Here is a 19,941-nt window from a genome sequence, read left to right as displayed (position 1 = left end):
TCATTTATCCAGTCAGTCAGTCTTCATGCATTCATTAATTCAACAAAAATTTATTAAGCACTTTATGTATCGAATTATGTCCTCCCCAAATTCATACATTGAAATGCTATGAAATACATTCCTCAGTGTCTCAGAATGTGACCTTATTTTGAGATAGGATCTTTAGAGAGGTAATCAAGTTAAAGTGAAGTCATTAGGGTGGGAACGAACCTAATACAACTGGTGTCCTTATAAAAAGGGGAAATTTGGACACAGAGATACCTATTGAGGGAAGACAATGTGAAGAGACATAGGGGGAAGATGGCCATCTACAAGCCAAGGAGAGAGCCTGGAACAGGTTCCTGCCACACGGCCTTCAGGAGGAACCAACCCTGTAGATACCTTGATTTTGGACTTCTGGTCTCCAGAACTGGGAGAAAAGTCATTTTCTGTTGTTTAAACCACCAGTGTGTGGTCCTTTGTTAAGGCAGCCCTTGTAAACTAATATAAGCACTCACTACGTGCCAGCCTGTCCTAGGTGCCAGGAATATGGCAGTGAACAAAACCGACAGTGTCTGCCTTTCTGGAACTCACATTCTGACATGAGAAACAATAATCTAGAACATAAATAGGTATAAAATAACATGTCAAATCAAGATCTGTGCTGTGAGGAAGTATAAAGCAAGTTAAAGAGACAGAGAGTGATGGAGTATGTTATTTAGACCGGAGGGAGGCTGTTCAAAGAAAATTTCTCTAAGGAGGTAATATTTGAGCAGAGACCTGATGAAGGGAAAAGTATGTGGTTATCTGGGGAAAGAGGGTTCCTGGCAGAGGAAACAGCAAGTGCAAAGTCCCTGAAGCAAACATGTATTTGACCTTTTTGCTCTTCCTTGAACATGTCAGTGTTTTGGAGCACAGCAAGAGAGGAGGAGGAGTGACAGACAATAGGGTCAGAGAAGAAGGGCACTGTCAGATGCTAAAGAACCAGGCCTTGTAAGGGCTTTAGGTCTTATTCTGTGTGATGAGAGCCATCAGAATGTGTTAAGCAGGGGAAAGATAAGATCTGATTACTTTTTAAAGGCTCACTCTGGCTGCTGTGTGAAGAATAGAAGGTAATAATGCAAGAATGGAAGTAGGGAGACAAGTTGTATAGTAAGAGTCTGTTGCAATAATTCAAGAGAGAAGTCCTCATGGCAAGGACCCAGTTGGCAGCAGGAGAGAGGATAGGAACTGGTAAATCTTTGATCTCTTTCCTAGTTCGACTCTACATGATTTGCTGGTAGATTGGATATGAGACGTTAAAGAGTCAAGAATGATGTCAAGTTTTGGGGCCTGAAAAACTACGTGAATCATGATGCAATTTATTACAATGTGGAGCACTAAAGGAAGGACAATTTTGGGAAAGAAAACTAAGAGTTCTGTTCTGGATATGTTGATTTGGAGGGGTCTGTTGAACATGCAAGAGGAGTTTAGGAGAGAGGTGTCTGGGCTAGAGCTGGAAACTGGTGAGTCTTTAGGATAAAGATGATAGTTAATGCCAAGATCCTGGCATCTAGAGAGTGACTGTAGAGAAGAAAGATGTCTGAGGCCAGAGCCCTGAGGCTTCATACAATAGAGGAATGAAAGAGGGGAGATCCAGCAAATGAGTCTGAGAATGGGGTCCACTAAGAGCAGAGGAGCAAGTTGTCCTGGAAATCAAGGGTGACAGCATTTCAAGAAGGAGGGAGTGATAAACCCTGTCAATGGCTGCTCATGGGTTGAGTAAGATGAGGACTGAGAACTGCTCTTTGGTTTAACAACTGGGAGGCCATTGGTGACCTCAAGGAAAATGTTTCTGGGAAAGTGGGGAGATGGCCACCTCATTGGTGTGGGTTCCAGAGAGAATGGGTGGTGAAGAAGGGGAGACAGAAAGTCCCATCATCATTCTTTCAAGGAATTTTTCTACAAAGCAAAATGAAGCAGCAGCCAGAACAGGTGGGCTCTAGGAAGGTTTCTGTTGTTGTCCTTACTGTTGTCTTCAGCTGGGGGATATTGTGTCTTTGTCATATGCTTCAAATTTTCTGCTGAAGGAAGTTATCAAATGGAAAGGGAGACATTGATGTGGTAGGAAACAGGATTCTTGCAGAGCTGCTGAGGGAGATGAAATCCATGCACAACTGAGAGGTTGGTCTCAGTGTGGCATCCTGGTCCTTCACATTCAGGATGATTCACCCAGTGTTGTAGGAAGAAAGGCAGGCCTACAGGAACAGATGCAGAAAGGTGGGGAGATGAATGCTTGAGTTTCTCAGTGAAATGGGAAGCAGGGTTAGGAGGGTGAGGACACAGGAGGACATGTTGGATTTGAAGACAGAGGAGAAGGTATGAAATAGTCCTCTTAGGGAGTGGGTGAGTGGATGGACAAAGAATGTGTGTAGACTTGTCAGATGGGCTCACTCTAGGTATGAGAGTCTGAATTGAAAGTGAGACTAACTGGCATTTTTAAAAAAATTAATTTATTTATTTTTGGCTGTGTTGGGTCTTCGTTGCTGCATGCGGGCTTTCTCTAGTTGCGGTGAGCAGGGGCTACTCTTCGTTGCAGTGGGCGGGCTTCTCATTGCGGTGGCTTCTTTTGTTGCGGAGCACGGGCTCTAGGCATGCGGGCTTCAGTAGTTGTGGCACGTGGGTTCAGTAGTTGTGGCTCACGGGCCCTAGAGTGCAGGCTCAGTAGTTGTGACACACAGGCTTAGTTGCTCCGCGGCATGTGGGATCTTCCTGGACCAGGGCTTGAACCCGTGTCCCCTGCATTGGCAGGTGGATTCTTAACCACTGTGCCACCAGGGCAGTCCCTAACTGGCATTGTTGTATGGTTTTTCTTCACCTGTGTGACTGCTTGGCTGCAAGCATGAGTAGGGAGTAAGTTCGATTTAACCAGTGTTATGGACTGAACTGTGTCCCTCTCAAGTTTATATGTTGAAGCCCTTACCCCCAAGGTAACCGTATTTGGAGACAGAACCTATAAGGAGGTAATACACATTAAATAAGGTCATAAGGGTGGGGCCTTAATCCCATAGAGCTGGTGTCCTCATAAGAGGAGAAAGAGAGACCAGAAAGCTCTCAGTTTCCACATGTGCACAGAAGAAAGGCCCTGTGAGGATACAGGGAGAAGGTGGCTGTCTGCAAACCAGAAGGAGAGCTCTCACCAGACACCAACCCTGACGGCACTTTGATCATGGACGTCTGGTCTCCAGAACTCTGAGGAAAATAAAATTTCTGGTGCTCAAGCCCCCAAGTCTGCGGAATTTTGTTGCGGCAGCCCCAGCAAGCTAATTCTACCAGAGATGGAGATTTCTCAGGCAAATGTTACAGAAGATGGAACAAGGAATGATTATAAAGGTGGACTGAATGAAGCAATAGCTGTAGGATGCTCAGCCTAGTGTGTGGAGCTTGGCAATTCCTCCACCAGTGGCAGCTGCTTCTGGCCGCCTTCTCAGTGCCCGCCTACCTTCTGTTCCTACTATGACAGGTATGGAACTAGGAACACAATATGCAAGCAGTAAGATGCTCGCCCTCAGGGGGCTCACAGTCAAGTGAAGGAGACAGACACAGATAGTGTCAGTACAATATGATCAGCACTGTCATAAGAAATTGATAGTGTTCTCATCCAGAGGAGATGTCACAGCTGAAGGGAAGTTTGAGCTGAGTCCTGAAGCTGGGTAGGAGTTTGCCAGGAGAGTGTGTAGGCCAAGGGAACAGAAGGCTCAGATGAGTGCAGGACACTTGAGAGAGAGCAAAGCATTTATCGCAGCCTCAGTGCAGGAGGTACGATGTCCCTCCCTGTGGTGGCAGGGGAGTGAGGAGGTGAGCTGTAGCCAGGATGTGAAAGGCCTGGAGTTGATCACATGATAACTGGACAAGTGATGACATAGATTATTATTATTATTTTTTAAATAAATTCATTTATTTATTTTTGGCTGTGTTGGGTCTTCGTTTCTGTGCGAGGGCTTTCTCTAGATGCGGCGAGCAGGGGCCACTCTTCATCGCGGTGCACGGGCCTCTCACTGTCGCGGCCTCTCTTGTTGCGGAGCACAGGCTCCAGACGCGCAGGCTCAGTAATTGTGGCTAACGGGCCCAGTTGCTCCGCGGCATGTGGGATGTTCGCAGACCAGGGCTCGAACCCGTGTCCCCTGCATTGGCAGGCAGATTCTCAACCACTGTGCCACCAGGGAAGCCCGACATAGATTATTTTTAAAAGAAAGATAAAACTCTATAGCATTGTGGAAGATAAATTAGAATGGAAAAGAACTTAGCAGGCAGTTAAAATATCAGTTTGGTGCTTGGGAGAAAGCTCAAGGCTGGAAGCCATGGACGTGGCTGAGAAAAAGGTGTCTATCACTTCCTGAGTGTTCTTCACACACCAAGCACTACACTTTACATGGATTATCTCATTTGAAGCTGACAGCAGGGAGTTCCCTGGTGGTCCAGTATTAGGACTCGGTGCTTTCACTGCCATGGGCCTGGGTTCAATCCCTGGTTGGGGAACTAAGATCCCACCAGCCAACTGGTGCAACCAAAAGAAAAAAAAAAAAAAGCTGACAGCAAATTTTATTTAGAAGATACTATTGTTATTATTGTTTTTCAGATGAATAATCTGAGTTTAGAGAGATTTAGAGTGATTTGCTTAAATTCACATAATTGATAAGTAGATTAGAACTCAAGTGGCTCAAGTGGTCTGACCCCAGTCCCCTGCTCATTGCCTTGGAGATATCCACGTTTAAGGGGCAAGCAAAAGTGGGGTCTGGGCGGGAAATAGTTTTTATTTTTTTAATTTATTTTATTTAAAAAAATTTTTATTGGAGTATAGTTGGTTTACAATATTGTATTAGTTTCAGGTGCATAGCAAAATGAATCTGTTACACATATACATATATCCACTCATTTTAGATTCTTTTCCCATATAGGTCATTGCAGAGTATTGAGTAGAGTTCCCTGTGCTATACAGTAGGGCCTTATTAGTTATCTATTTTATGTATAGTAGTGTGTATATGTCAATCCCAGTCTCCCAATTTATCCCTCCCCCACTTTTCCCCCCTGGTGACCATAAGTTTGTTTTCTACATCTGTGACTCTAAGGAAATAGTTTTTAAAAAATTTGACAGTGAACCATGAAACTAGATGATGGACAGTGAAGGCTCAAAAGCATTCAAAGGGAGGCCAATGAAGATGCGCTCTAAATTGAAGCCCAAGTCAGGTAAGAAGGCCATGGATGTACTTCCTGAGGGCAGACTAGGTGAACAGCAGGGCCAGAGGCTGACTGTAAATGCTGAGGAGCAAATGAGGCAGCAGTTTGATATAAAAGCCGTGCAGCAGGTCAGTTGACACTGGAGGAAGGAGCTGGGGGGGCTGGCCATCTAGACAAGTATACAGGTGACATCACCTTGACCAGTCCTCAGTCTGGCAGGCTCAGAAGCAGAGTTTGCCAACACAGGGCTCCAAGTCCATGAGAGCTTATGTTTGAAAACCGAATGTTGATTGATTAATTGGTACTGAGTAATAGACTACTGAGAAATCCAGATGTTCATAGTTTACAGATGAGAGCGCCATAGCTTGCTGGCAAAGCCTAATTATAATCAAAATGTTACCAGGAAGCGTGAACTCAGAGTGAGAGGACTCATCTAGATAATATGATAGATGTCCTCAATCTGTGATACCTGGTGCATCCATCTCCACCAGGGATGTACCAACAGGTGCTCGTGTTTACTGGTTGTGGTTCTGTCTCCTTTGAGCAGCAGCAGAATCATGGACAGATTTTATTTCTCTGGATTTTTCTCTTAGAGAAACCATCCCATTCCTTTTGCTTCAGTGTTTCCCAAACATGATCATTCTCATACTATTTTCATAATATTTGCCATATCCATGTGCCTCCAGTGTGTACTATCTTTAGCTTAATTTCAAAAAATTAACTTACTTAAAAATTAAGAATATTTATTTTATTTTATTTATTTTTTTTTAATTTTTTTAAACATTTTATTTATTTTTGGCTGTGTTGGGTCTTCGTTTCTGTGCGAGGGCTTTCTCTAGTTGTGGCAAGTGGGGGCCACTCTTCATCGTGGTGCGCGGGCCCCTCACTCTCACGGCCTCTTTTGTTGCAGAGCACAGGCTCCAGACGCGCAGGCTCAGTAGTTGTGGCTCACGGACCTAGTTGCTCCGCAGCATGTGGGATTTTCTCAGACCAGGGCTCGAACCTGTGTCCCCTGCATTAGCAGGCAGATTCTCAACCACTGCGCCACCAGGGAAGCCCAAGAATATTTATTTTAAAAGAAAATGTTATGTTATGAGCATAAATGGAAAGCCAGTATCCCTTGCCACAAATAGAAGGCAACTGTAAAGCTAAAGACATAGCTTTGAAAAAAAAATTGATTATCTGTTATCCCCCCAAATCTTGAATACTAGCAATGATATGCTTTCTAACCTCTGGGAAGCACTTTTCTCAAAGAGCATAATGCAGTTGCTAGATGTGTGCTTTCTCAGCGACATTCTCAATTACTGGAGTGGCTCCACACTGTCCCCTGGGCGGGGGCAGATCTGCTGTGAAACTTATAAGATTTGAGCTTCAAGACCCATTACTTTTACCTGTCCCTTCCAAGGCCTTGTATGTTTGTACCTAATTTTGTGTTCTTTTTGCAAGGACAACCCCACTACTATCCTGTATAAGGTTTAGGCCCCAACCCTATATCCTCTCCTACTTTTGGATCATTCTAGAGGTGGCTGAGTTCACCTCATTCCATACTGAAGGGGTAAGGTTTTTTCAGGCTCGGTGATGTCCTGCAGTTTATCCCTGTACCAACTTTGTAGGGAAAGAGAGATTTGATGAGTCGCTTGAGGGTAGGCGAGTGTGAAGGGAAGGATGATGGGAAGAAAAATGTGAATGTGTTTATGAAGAAGAAGAGTGATTGGAGGAAGACTAAGTGTGTCTAACAGAGGAGGAAATTGATGGAGAGGGGATTTAGCACACAGGAGAGGGCTTGGCCTTTGAAAGAAGAAGGACCCCTTTCCCTCTAACTGAAAGAGATGAGAAGAGATGCATTTTAGGTGGATCAACAAAGACAAGAGGCTCTGACTCGTGTGGCCTCTATTTTCTCTTTGGATTCTGAGAACGCATCCCATGCCAAGGGTGAGGGATGTGGAGGTTGTGTGGGAGGTTTGAGGAGAAGTCTGTGTTTGGAGTTTTCAACATGGAGCCTGTGAGAGGGAGCTCACCAGAGGCAGGAGAAAGCCCTGTGGAGCATCTTGGATGGACCAGCTTGTAGGGACACCGGGCAGTGCAACGATAGGATTCTTTCCCACATGACTCTGAAACCCTCGTGGTCAGATTCTGCCAGGGCCTGGGTCACTAAGGAAGGATGGAAAGGCCGCCAAAGAGGCACAGGAAATGGAGTTGCTGAAGAACATGTCACGGAAGGGATTAACTAGAGAGTGGGTTGTTTACAGATCAGAATTTGGGGACTCAGGTCTTAGTGAAGTCAAAGAGCACGTTTAGAGGGAAGAAGTGGAGACCTTGGTCTGAGTAGGATTTCTTTCTTTTTAAAAAAAAAATTTATTTTATTTATTTATTTTTGGCTGTGTTGGGTCTTCTTTGCTGCGTGCAGGCTCTCTGTAGTTGCGGCGAGCGGGGGCTACTCTTCGTTGCGGTGCGCGGGCTTCTCATTGCGGTGGCTTCTCTTGTTGTGGAGCAGGGGCTCTAGGCGTGCCGGCTTCAGTATTTGTAGCACGCGGGCTTTGGTAGTTGTGGCTCACGGGCTCTAGAGCACAGGCTCAGTAGTTGTGGCGCACGGGCTTAGTTGCTCCACAGCAAGTGGGATCTTCCCAGACCAGGGATCGAAACCGTGTCCCCTGCATTGGCAGGCAGATTCTCAACCACTGAGCCACCAGGGAAGCCCCTAAGTAGGATTTCTGAAGCGCTTGAGGAGGTACAAATATGAGTGATGACAAGGCCCAGGGTTGCCAAAAAAAAGAAACCTAGAGGGATAAGGTGAAGGGCACAAAGAGATCAAGGAACCAAGAGATCAAGGCTAGACATCATTGAGGACGATGGGAGGGCTGAAGACAGAGATCTCTGCATTAGAGGAGCTGATATAAGGGGAATAGGGGAATGCCTGGGCTTTCTGGGGATGGGAATTATAGGGGTGGAGAGAAGGGGAATAACATGTCTATGTCTTCATCCTCAGAACGTATAAATCTGTTACCTTACATAGCAAAAGGGATTTTGCAGATGTGATTAAGTTAAGGATTTTGAGATGGGGAGAGCATCGTGAATTATCCAGATAGGATCAGTGTAATTGCAAGTGTCCTTAAAAGAGAAAAAGGAGGCCGGGGTCAGCAGAAGAGATGTGAAGACTGTGGAAGCAGAGGTTTGAGTGATGCGGTTGCCAGCTTTGAGGATGGAGGAAGGGGGTCACAAACCAAGAAATGCAAGCAGCCAATAGAAGTTGGAAAAGGCAAGGGAATAGATTCTCTCCTGGAGCCTCCAGAGGGAATGCAGACCTGCTGACACCTTGATTCAGCCTGGTGAAATCCATTTTGGAGCTCTGTTTATGCTAAGACAATAAATTTGTGATGTTTTATGCCCCTTAGTTTGTGGTAGTTTGTTACAGCAGTCATAGGAAACCAATAGAGCTGGGAAGCTGATTGATATGAATTTTTTCAAAGGGAGGGCTTTTGAAAAAGTGTGCAAGAGCAATGTGGCAGAAGCCTAAAGCCAGGAGAAGCTACCTCTGGCCATCAGATAGAGCATGTGTGCACAGGTGAGCTGTCTCCACTTGCGAGGGCTGCAAGACACAAGAGTCCTCCAGGGAAATCCAAGTTTTCAGTTGCAGCCAGGAAGGAGAGGAGGTAGTGAGTGAAAAGGTTAAGAGTGTAGAGGATTATTTTAAGTTTTGGCAATAGATCAAGACTTTCAAAGTGTACGATGTAAATAGTTAGGGGTCAGGTCCTGGGAGAAGACTGAACTGAATAGGAATAAAAATGCTTAACAGGATCTGTGGCCTCCATGGGTAGCACGCTGTGCACATACCACGGGCCGTTGCTGAGAATCACAGGGAAGAGGAAGGCAGGGCCTTGAGTGAGGGCTAGGAAGGCCAGAGAGGGAACTTTGTTCAGCAGTTTTAATCAAAAGCTTTTTGACTCCCCCTTCAACTTAGCTGGCCAGTTTTGATGCAGACTGCCTGCCTCTGGTGGTCTTAGTCAAATTCCAAAATTAAACGTTTGCTTTTTAAAAATGTATTTATTTATTTGTTTTGGCTGCATTGGGTCTTCGTTGCTGCACACAGGCTTTCTCTAGTTGCGGCGAGCGGGGGCTACTCTTCATCTGCGGTGCGAGGGCTTCTCATTGCGGTGGCTTCCCTTGTTGCAGAGCACAGGCTCTAGGCACATGGGCTTCAGTAGCTGTGGCATGTGGGCTCAGTAGTTGTGGCTTGCGGGCCCTAAAGCACAGGCTCAGTAGTTGTGGTGCACGGGCTTAGTTGCTCCACGGCATGTGGGATCTTCCCAGACCAGGGATTGAACCCGTGTCCCCTGCATTGGCAGGCAGATTCTTAACCACTGCGCCATCAGGGAAGCCCTAAACATTTACTTTTTAAAGGACTGGGACCAACTTTGTGAGGACCACATCACGTGCAATGCCAAGTCATCAATAACTGTCATAAACATGTCAAAATAAACTCGTTTCTTCACAAGCTATAATAAAAATTTGTTTCTGATTTTGAGAGAGTCTTGCCCATATTAGGCTCGTAAGTGCTCATTGGATTTAATTGAATTAAGATAAGTCATAAAGTGCTAGAAATCTTGGATTTGCTCCATGTGAGAGCTAAATCAGAGAATCATGAAGGAGCTATGTGGAAGGGACCTTCTATGCAAATGTCAGATTTACGACCTCCAACCCTTTAGCCCTGTTAGCTGGGCTCAACCACATGTGGGTCAAGGCTGTCCTTCTATACCTCTGGCAAAGACCTAGAACAAAAGCAGGTTTAGTGTCTTTCCACTAGGCCTACCCCCTGCATCCTGGCTTTTAGATATTACCACATCCATCAGGAGGAGAGGCCGGAAGGGCACCCCTAAAGGAAAGAACAAAGGAAAGAGAGCATTTCTCTAGGGGAAGTGGAGCAGAGCTGACCTTGGCCACCCACCCTCTGGTCCTCACCAGGATGGGCATCCCTCCCAAGCAAATGGTCGCTCCCAAGTCTCTTTTACCACACCGGCAGCAAAGATAAGAAGGAGAATCCAAGAGAGACAACAATAAAAAGAGATAGAAATCCAAGAGACCAGCCATTGGCAAGGCAGAGTTTTTTGTTTTGTTTTCCATATCCTTTTCTATTATGGTTTATTACAAGATATTGAATATAGTTCCCTGTGCTACACAGTAGAACCTTGTTGTTTATATATATATAGTAGTTTGTCTCTGCTGATCCCAAACTCCTAATTTATCTCTCCCCCACCCCCTTTTCCCTTTCGTAACCATAAGTTTGTTTTCTGTCTGTGAGTCTGTTTTGTAAATAAGTTCATTTATATCATATTTTAGATTTCACATATAAGTGATATCATATGATATTTGTCTTTGTCTGACTTACTTCACTTAGTTTGATAATCTTTAGGTCCATCCATGTTGCTGCAAAATACTTATTTATTTATTTGGCTGCGTTGGGTCTTAGTTGTGGCGCGCGGGCTTCTCTCTAGTTGTGGCGCGTGGGCTTAGTTGCCCCATAACGTGTGGGATCTTAGTTCCCTGACCAGGGATCGAACTCACGTTCCCTGCATTGGAAGGCGGATTCTCAACCACTGGACCACGAGGGAAGTTTCTGTATTGCATCTTGTTTATCCATTCATCTCTTGATGGACATTTGGGTTGCTTCCCAAATGTAAATAGTGCTGCTATGACCATTGCTGTGCATGTATCTTTTCTAATTAGAATTTTCTCTGGATGCATGCCCAGGGATTGCTGGATCATATGGTAGCTCTATTTTTAGTTTTTTAAGGAACCTCCATACTGTTTTCCACAGTGGCTGTACCAATTTACATTCCCACCAACAGTGTAGGAGGGTTCCCTTTTCTTCACACCCTCTGTAGCATTTATTATTTCTAGACTTAAAAAATATATATAGGGCTTCCCTGGTGGCGCAGTGGTTGAGAGTCTGCCTGCTAATGCAGGGGACACGGGTTCGAGCCCTGGTCTGGGAAGATCCCACATGCCGCGGAGCAACTAGGCCCGTGAGCCACAATTACTGAGCCTGCGCGTCTGGAGCCTGTGCTCCGCAATAAGAGAGGTCGCGATAGTGAGAGGCCCTCGCACCGCGATGAAGAGTGGCCCCCACTTGCCACAACTAGAGAAAGCCCTTGCACAGAAACGAAGACCCAACACAGCCATAAATAAATAAAAAATTTTTTAAAAAATGTATTTATTTATTTGGCTGTGCTGGGTCTCAGTTGCGGCATGCAGGATCTTCGTTGCTGTGTGCGGGATCTTTGTTGCAGCATACGGGATTTTTAGTTGTGGCATGCAAGATCTTTAGTTGCGGCATGCGGGATCTAATTCCCTGACCAGGGATCGAGCCTGGGCCCCATGCATTGGGAGTGCAGAGTCTTAACCACTGGACCACCAGGGAAGTCCCATCCCTAGACTTTTTAATGATGGGGCAAGGCAGAGTTTTTAACCTTTGTTGATTATATCAAAAGTTCCACCCCTTTGCACCATGGCCCAATTATATCCTTGACTTTCACCCACAGCAAACTCTCTATCCCTCTTGGGGTGGGTAAGAAGGTGGGGAACATTGAGTTTCTCCCTACAAACCAGCAAATACCATTCCCTTTCAAACTCCAAGTTCCTAAGTTAAAAGTTACTGATATCTATGTGTGTTGTGTATACTTTCATCCGTTTGTTCCTTCTTGTGTACAAAGCTAATTGCTTCTTTAATTAAGCACTCTTCACTCTTATTAGAGGTGTTAGCATATTCAAGAACATTTTCTGCTCTTGGTTTCCCAGTAGACCAAGTCATGCATTTTCAGGAACCAGCTGGTATTGTTTATTTGTACAGTGTGTATCAGGTGCGAGAAGGATAATTTACTGCCTCTCAAATACTTATTTCTCCCCCTCCAAATGGGCGCACCTGCACCGGAACCCGGGGTGTCTGCACTCAATTATCACTAAAGACCGATCTCAGCTAGCTAACAGTCTCCAAAGCCAGACACAGAATCAGCTGTCTTGGAAATGCTTGTCTGTGCATCCTGAGGAGCTGTGCAGGCAGATGTGGGTGAGGACCCACCACATCTATAGATGTGCTATAGAAATGTGCTATAGCAATAGGATTGAGACACACAGAGTCTCTGCAGTCTGCCTGCCGGATCACCATGATGCTCAGTCCCATGGTAATAGTTATTCTCAGTGCAGGAAAAGCAAAAGGGTTATTCTGAATTATCTGACCACTTCTCCTTTCATAAATATTGAGCTGGGTATTCTCAGGGCTGGTCCTTATCTTTCTGAGACCAGAAACTGCAACAGGGCCAATCGGATGAACATGCAATCTGTATAGTTACACAGGATCCTTCACTTAGAAAGGCCCCATACTTGGTTGCTGCTGTCTTGAAATTCTTAACAACTTTTAAATAAGGAACTCAGCATTTTTATTTTGCACTGAGCTCTGCAAATGATGTAGCCTATCCTGGTCTCCAATACGGTTTCTTTGGTTGAAAATTTCTAGTTTCAGAGTTACTTCTCTAATAGTCTGAAACCCTATTCTGTGTGCTTTTATTTATTGTGTCTCTATCCAGATTTCAGACTGCAGGTTTCCCAAGGGCATGAACTTTCTTATATCTTTTTCTCCAGGGCTTAGAAGAGGGCCTGACATATCATAAGTAGTCAGACAGTGTTTGTTGAATGACTGAATGCTTGAAAGAGGCCTCAGGGATATTCCCATAGCCAAGGTAACAAGCAGACTATTGGGATAGTGTCACATTTAGTAGCAAGCTCACCATAAAATGGTCATTAATTCTGGACACTCCTTCCCTACCTCCTCCTGAGCCACTTTTCTCTGTCTGAGTTGTAAGCTGCTTTAATGCTTGATTGCCCACACTGATTCTTTGTTCACCTGATTTCTGATTCCATAAGCTGAGCAGGGAACATTGTAATGACCCAGACAACCGTGTTAATGGGCAAGCTGAGTTGCTGTCGTCTGGGTTCAGGGGGACAGAGTTTTGACCTGGGGTGTGGGCACACCTTCACCCTGGCCAACTGAGCTGTGGGGTCTTAGAGAAGTAAATGTGAGAGCAAACATCGTGGCTTCTAAGATGGTTATATAAAGAGGTGCCATCCTGCCCACTCATGGCAGTCGGACCATGGATGTGAGCACCGGCAGCCCCATAAGAGCTACATCTGTGCTGTGGGTCATTGTGGAGGTACTTCCCTTGGAATATTTAAGGTGCCCGGTCCAACAATTTTTATTTCATTTTAAACAAATTAGATGAGAACAATTTTTTTTAGTTTTTTAAATTAATTTATTTATTTTATTTTTAGCTGTGTTGGGTCTTTGTTGCTGTGCTCGGGCTTTCTTTAGTTGTGGCAAGTGAGGGCTACTCCTCGTTGCGGTGTGTGTGCTTCTCATTGCGGTGGCTTCCCTTGTTGCGGAGCAGGGGCTCTAGGCTCACAGGCTTCAGTAGTTGTGGCACATGGGCTCAGTAGCTGTGGCTCACAGGCTCTAGAGCGCAGGCTCAGTAGTTGTGGCGCACAGGCTTAGTTGCTCCACAGCATGTGGGATCTTATCTTCCCAGACCAGGGCTCAAACCCATGTCCCCTGCATTGGCAGGAGGATTCTTAACCACTGCGCCACCAGGGAAGCCCTAGAGGAGAACGATTTAAAACAAACACCTATGTCTGGGGACCACAAATAGGATTCATTTCCAAAGACAGCCTGGAACACTGTGTTGAATAGAGTTTTAAGACAAAAAAGTGTGGGGATGAATTAGGAATGCCTGCATGGGCACTTACGCTTGCATTTATTGAGAGTCTAGCACAGTATTGGATACACGGTAAATGCTCCATGTGCATTTATTGACTGAATAAATAAATCGATGAAGATTTGCCATTGAAGGGGTGCTTCAGAACATGTCACCCAAAATATGCCCGTTGGCGTATTGATTACTGTTCTGAGCCGAAGGCATCTGAGAAACGGCAGATGCAGGAAGGCCTCTGTGACCTCCCCCTTTCTACCTAAAAGCCGGTCATAAAATTTCCCATGAGAAAGATGCCCTCCATGCACTAGGAAGAGAAGAACACTCTTATCGCCAGAGACTGGGAGTCAGTGCCTAAAAGGACCTGCACAAACAAACCTACTAAAATAACCCTGATCTTCCATTAGTTTCCCCCATATGTTTCCTAGTCACTGTCTCACACTTTGTCTTGTCAGATTCGCAAAATTTATAGTTCTTCACATAAAATGGTATATAAGCTTTTTGGCCTAATGAGTTTTTGGCCTTCTTCGTGTCTTTATTTTTGTTCTGAAGACGACTGCATACACGTAAAAATGTTCAACAAAATCTGTATGCTTTTCTCCTGTTAATCTGTCTTATGTTGGTTTAATTCTTAGTCCCTGCTGCAAAACCTAAGAGGGTAGAAGGACGTTTTTCCTCCCTTGATATCGTCAATGCTCTGAGTCTGTCCTTGGAAATAACTAGGTAATTTTAACGAGTTCTTCAGCCTGAGCTTCAGTTTCCTTAGCTGTGAAAAAGACTTGAAATATCTTCTAGTCCTCTTATTCTGTAGTATCCTGTAATCATATCAGTCTCTTTGTAAAATGAAGACAGCTTGTGTTAGACAATATCCCCCTCCAACTCCATTTTGTCTGTGTATGCTTAAGGCTCCATTTCTTTAAAGCCCTGCTGTGGGAGCCTGTCGTAATTTCTTTTTTCTTTCTTTTTTTTCTTTTTTTAGTTTTTTTTAAAAAAAAACATTTATTATAGAAAATTTCATATATATATACATATATGTATATATGTACATACATATATATGTGTATATAAATAAATAAATAAATAAATAAATATATATATATATATATATATATATATATATATATACACACACACATACACAAGTAAAAAGAATAGAACAATTAACCTCCATGTACCCATCTTTCAACTTCAACAATTATCTTCTCATGGACAAGCTTGTTTCATTTTTACTTCCATTGCCACCCTCTCCCACAAACTGCATTCCTTAAAAGCAAACTCTAGATAGCAGATCATTTAATACATTAAAATTTCAGTATAATGCTTCAAAAGATAAGGATTCCTTTTTAAAAATATAATCACAATTTTTTTCTGCCTTAATTTCCAGTGCAGCAAAATATATAGTATATTTGTCATAGAATCGTCAGAATACATTTCTTTTGAATCTGGATTGAGGCAAGTCTCGACTGTGGCTAATGCTGAGAGATGGGGATTTTAAGAATTTCATCTTGAAGTGACCACTGTGACTTAACGACCCAAACTCACAACCTTGTTTCTTTAATGTTTTGTAAATCTAAGAGATGTACGTCCTCTCCAGAGATTTGGGACTCTTCACAGTAAAAACTGGAAACAGAGACATTTGCTTTTGACTATGGCTTCTATAGAGGGGGCCAAACCAAGAATATAATTAATTGCTTACTACAGTTTTCTCTTTCGTCTTCCCAGCACCTCCCCTCAACTCATATCCAAACAATATTCTCCCTCCTAACTTCAAAAGAGGCTGCCCAGGGAACTTCTTTAGAAGATGACCCACAAAGTCAGATAACCAGAGAGGGTATCTGGGGGGAACTGGGATATGATGGATTTGCCATTATTTTGTTTGTTTATTTTGAATCATTAAGGAATCAGGAAGTCGCAAGGATTCTATTATGGAGCTGGTCCTCCTGCATCAGAGGAATTGTCTAACTTAATTTATGGAAAGCATCAGACATCAGGAAAGCTTATTGACCACACAGTTGTTCACGTGCAGAACTGACAACTGCCCTTATGGGGAAGCTTCCAGAACCCTGGGAATCCCTCCTGATCCACATGGTTTCTCCTTTAACCTACTTTGATCTCTGAACAGCTTCATTAAAGATTCGTTCTTTGGAGTTACAGTCTTGTCCCCTAATAAAAATAAAATGCTCAGGGGAGAGAGAACACATTGAATGACAGTCAGCCATCACTTTTTAAAGTTTATTTTTATTGCAAAAGCAATATGCTTTTGTTGTTAAAAAAAAAAAAAAAAAAACAGTACAGAGAAGGCTAAGCATCCCTTGACCAGGACCACAGTGTTGCACAAATTCACATTGACTTTTTTTTTAAAATTTTTATTGGGGTATAGTTGATTTACAATGTTGTGTTAGTTGCAGGTGTACAGCAAAGTGAATCTGTTATACATATACATATAGCCACTCTTTTTTAGATTCTTTTCCCATATAGGCCATTACAGAGTATTGAGTAGCATTCCCTGTGCTATACAATGATATACACACTGACTTTTCACACATGGGTTATGCAGCGTTTTTTATTTATTTATTTTATTTTTGGCTGTGTTGGGTCTTCCTCGCTGTGCGGGGGCTTTCTCTAGTTGTGGCGAGCAGGGGCTACTCTTTGTTGCGGTGCGCGGGCTTCTCCTTGCGGTGGCCTCTCTTGTTGTGGAGCATGGGCTCTAGGCACGCGGGCTTCAGTAGTTGCGGCAACAGGCTCAGTAATTGTGGTGTGCGGGCTTGGTTGCTCTGTGGCATGTGGGATCTTCCCGGACCAGGGCTCGAACCCATGTCCCCTGCATTGGCAGGCAGATTCTTAACCACTGTGCCACTAGGGGAGCCCCAGTTATGCAGGGCAGCCCCTGAGATCCTGCCCCTCTGGGACCACCCGCTCCCTTATCCCAACTCTATCCTCCTGCTAGAGGGAAACATTTCTATTAGTTCAGTAGAAATCCTCTAGACCTTTTTCTGTGCATTTGCATACAAGGATATGTACCCACAGAACACAAGGAACTATTTTGTGTTGTGTTCCTTGTTACTTAAATGATAACGTAATGAATATATCATTCAGAGACGTACTTTTTAAAACTTTACTTGGAGATCTTCCCATATCAGTGTAGATATTTTTATTATGAAAACATTCAACCAATTTCACACGTGGTTGAAAAGATCAAATAACACAGAAAACATAAAAGCAGCTTTCGTCCTTCTTAATACTCTTTTTTCTTGGTCCCATGTCTTGAAAACCACGTGGAAAACTTGCGCTTTAAATTCTCCTAACAGTTACTTTTATTTCCGTAAAAAATATTTCTTGATTTAACAACTTGTAACATTGTGCATTAACTTCCTGTTATGATGGGTGAGGATTTAACTTCCTCTCACTACCCTGCGTACCTGCTTCCCCTCCAGACACAGCTATAGTACCACTACCTCCACCGCTCACACCGGTACCTTCAAACCACCAACTCAACCTACACTCTTTTTTCCGTCAACGTAGACTGTGCCTCTCAAATTTCTGTTTTGAAAGACAGTGATAAGGTAATTGAGTGTGTCCCCTCTTCCACAGCAGACCTCCATCAAATTTTTTCTTGCCAAGACTGGTATCGTTGCATTTTATTGTGTCACCATATTCAATTTTCCATGATTGATCTATGGGTTGGTTTTAAGCTGAAAAACAACCAACAGCATGTGCATTATAAAACCCAGGGAAGCAGTGCTCCTGGCCCAACTCAGCAGTGCTGCCCATTGTATTTCTGTTCTTGAGATCTGTGGTCAGAGCTCCTGTACATTCAGGAGACACTCAGGAGCTTCAATTAGAAATGAATTCTCTTGGGGCTTCCCTGGTGGCGTAGTGGTTAAGAATCTGCCTGCCAACGCAGGGGACACGGGTTCAAGCCCTGACCTGGGAAGATCCCACATGCCGCGGAACAACTAAGCCCTTGCGCCACAACTACTGAGCCTGCACTCTAGAGCACGTGAGCCACAACTACTGAGCCCGCGTGCCACAACTACTGAAGCCTGAGCACCTAGAGCCCGTGCTCTGCAACAAGAGAAGCCACTGCAAGGAGAAGCCCCCACTCACCGCAACTAGAGAAAGCCTGCGTGCAGCAACAAACACCCAATGCAGCCAAAAATGAATAAATAAATAAATAAAAAGAAATAGAAATGAATTCTCCTCCTCCTCCCTCACCTCCTCCTCCTTTAGACTCACCTTTCATACTCACATTTTCCTCTTCCACTGTCTGTCTTTTATTCACACTTCCTGTTTTAGGCCCCTGTCTTCTCTCCCACTCTTCCTTTCCTTTGCTTCACCCAGCTGGGAGCCTCTTCTGGATTCAGGCAGGCTGTATTAGTTTTGGCTTCCTTTGCTCTGTATCAACAGTCCTCTCTCCACTCTCTGTTTTCTAGAAATAGTTTTGAAGACTCTCTTATTCTCTCTGTTGTGGGTTTATATGCTTTTGTTTATTCCTTTGCTGCCATTTTAATGGTATCTTAGGTGAGAAAGAAGATAAATACTTGTGCTTAATCTACCATCTTGAACCCAGATGTTCATATCTTACAGTAAACTGTTTGATCTCCTTTTCCAAAAGGAGAACAATCTGAGAGAGGATTTTTGAATGTAGAAGACAAAAAATAATAACTAAATGCAAATAATATTTTCCAAATTCTCTTCATCTTTCTATGCATATGACACTATTGACCACTCCCTTTTTTGAAACCCTCTCCTCCCTTAACATTTGAGATCCTGTCCTTTTTGCTTTCTTCTCAACCTAAAACACTCTTTAACCAGCCCCTTTTTCTTTACTTGTCTCTTTCTTTAAAGATTCATCCTCTTTCTTCTCTCTCACTTTCTTTTTATAATACCCACAAGCCAAAGACTCTCCAAATCTTGATCTTCAGTGCCAACCTCTTCCCTGATCTCCAGACCTTCCTTTCAGGCTGCCAACAGAACATCTTCACTTGAATATTCCACAGGCATTGAAGACTCTACATGCTAAAAACGGGGATTAGTATCTTTCCATCACATCTTCTCTTCTGTGTGCTTATCTTGGTTAACAGAACTACCATCCAATGAGTTCCTGAAACTGGAAATTTTGACTCTGTGGCAGACACTGGACACAAACTTATTTCTCATTTTTCCATAGCACTGCTAAGCTACGTTCCCCAGGTTCAGTGCTATGAGGTATGGCCAATGGAATGTGGGAGGAAGTGATGGGTAAGCTCCAAGCCTAGGCCAAACGAAGTCTTCCTTGAGATCTTCTACTGTCTCCTTCTATGCCTCTTTGCTGGCTAGAGGTTGTCATGGCTGGTTTTTTCCTCTGTGCATTCTGGAAAGGGCAATATCTCATTCTCCTTGACTCAGGAAGAGAAGTCACAGCTTCTGGAGGGATCGTTACTGAGAACGCAGTGTGATGGATAATTACATGTGTTGATTTCGCTAGGCTACAATACCTAGTCATTTAGTCAAACATTAGTCTATGTGTTGCTGTGAAGGTATTTTTGTAGATGTGATTAACATTTAACAGTCAGTAGACTTTAAGTAAAGCAGATTACCCTCCATAATGTGGATGGGCCTCATGTGATCCATCGAACACCTTAAGAGCAAAGGCTGAGGTTTACTGAAGAAGAAATTGTGCCTCAGGCAGCATAGACACCTTGCCTGAGCTCCCAGCCTGCTCGTCTGCCTGACACACTTTGGACTTGTCAGCCTCACAACCGCATGAAGGGATTCTTTAAAATAAATCCCTCTCAATCTCCCTATTTTCCTGTGTATCTATCTAGCTATTGATCACATTGGTTTCATTTTTCTGGTGAACACTAACTAGTACACCAAAGAGCAAGCCACTTCCTTCCCATAGGATTCTTTTAACATTCCTATCACCATGTCAGTCTGGGACTGGATGTAAGCTGTGTCTGTACACACACCAGATACTGCCCAAGGAGAGAGATAAGCCACAAAGCTTTTT

The 19,941-nt window shown here is 43.8% G+C and overlaps 1 pseudogene; it reads left to right on the top strand.

Moving 5' to 3' along the window:
• The first annotated feature begins 5,177 nt into the window (after positions 1 to 5,177).
• The window catches only part of LOC118902789, a 126,691-nt pseudogene continuing 111,927 nt past the window's right edge, over positions 5,178 to 19,941 (top strand).

Source organism: Balaenoptera musculus, chromosome 10 (genome assembly GCF_009873245.2).
Source record: "Balaenoptera musculus isolate JJ_BM4_2016_0621 chromosome 10, mBalMus1.pri.v3, whole genome shotgun sequence".
Classification (NCBI taxonomy): domain Eukaryota; kingdom Metazoa; phylum Chordata; class Mammalia; order Artiodactyla; family Balaenopteridae; genus Balaenoptera; species Balaenoptera musculus.
Note: the sequence above shows the minus strand (reverse complement) of the source record. Positions and strands in the feature narration are given on the sequence as shown.